This window comes from Chinchilla lanigera, unplaced genomic scaffold (assembly GCF_000276665.1).
Source record: "Chinchilla lanigera isolate Chin_1 unplaced genomic scaffold, ChiLan1.0 scaffold00059, whole genome shotgun sequence".
Lineage (NCBI taxonomy): Eukaryota > Metazoa > Chordata > Mammalia > Rodentia > Chinchillidae > Chinchilla > Chinchilla lanigera.
The window spans coordinates 14,275,538-14,276,898 of NW_004955460.1; positions in this window are offsets into that span (position 1 = coordinate 14,275,538).

The window sequence follows — 1,361 nt, forward strand, 5'->3', positions numbered from 1 at the left end:
GTATACAAAGTAAGCACCCTGGCTTCCTGCTGAGTCACTTAGCCAAACCTCTAGACTCCCCAAGTTGACACAATGTATCAACCATAACACCAGGTTTGAAACTCTTCATTTTGATTCTTATCCCCAGAATGAATATTTCCCAAACTGGTGCTCTCTGAAAGAGAACAGAAGCAACTAGTCATATACCAAACACCATTAACTACCCGCAAGGAGCAGGAAGAAGTATTTCAGGAATTCCAAATCCTTCTAGCAGAAGGAGGAAAACTAATTCTTGTTATGTAGCACTGCAGCTCAGAGGTGAACCTCAGAAATGCTCAAGATTTACAGTATACAAAATATCTTCAGACATTTCTGATTCTCCCCTGAAAGATCAAAATTTGTACAGTTTCCACTGAATGAATATCACCTTTACACCATCATATAGTAAAAAAAAATCACAAGTCAAAGTGTCACAAATTGGGAATAATCTGTGAACATTTTTGAAGTCACTGAGATTTGGGGGATGTTTGTTATTACAGCAAAACCTAATCTGTTCTGACTGATACCATAGTGAATAAGTAATAGAAATGATTGTATTCTTTGAAGATATTAATATGTAATACAACAAGCACTGTTAATTTCCTACCACTTTGTCTGTAACTCTGTATTGTCTGTACTGTTCTTTTGCTATTTTGTAAAAGGTTGTCTGTCTGTTAATGTTTTCCTCCTCTCATTTTTAAAATTAAAAAAAGAAATGATTGTGTAGATTGATAGAAGGAGATTAGAATATCAGGAAAAAGAAAAAGTTGAAGATCTGTGTGGTATTGGAAGGGCTTGGGAAGATGGAATTTAAGACAGAGGGGTCAAGGTAGGCTTCACTGAAAAACTGATGTCCAAAAAGAAAATGAGCCGTGCTGGTATCTGGGGCAGTGTCCCAGGCAGGGGGCAGCCAGAGCAAAGGCTGTGTCTGATGTGTCTGAGGAATAGCTAGGAGGTGATATGGCTGGAGCAGAGTGAGGGTGAGGTCAGAGAAATAGCAGGGCCATGTCTTGTGGAGACTTGTGGCCATGTAAGGCCTTTGCAGTGTTCTCTGAGTGACAGAGAAGCCATGGTAGGAATTTCATCCTAAACATGACCTTATGTATTCTTTCTTCCTCTCTTTCTCTGACTTTCTTTTCTTTCTTTCTTTTTCTTTTTCTTTCTTTCTTTCTTTCTTTCTTTCTTTCTTTCTTTCTTTCTCTCTTTCTTTCTTTCTTTTTCTTCTGTTCTTCCTTTCTTCCTTTCTTTCTGTACTAGAGATTGAACTCAGGGCCTTCACACTGAGCTACAATATCCAGCTCTTTTTCTTTTTTTTCTTTTTTTTTTTTTTTTTGGTTTTTCTC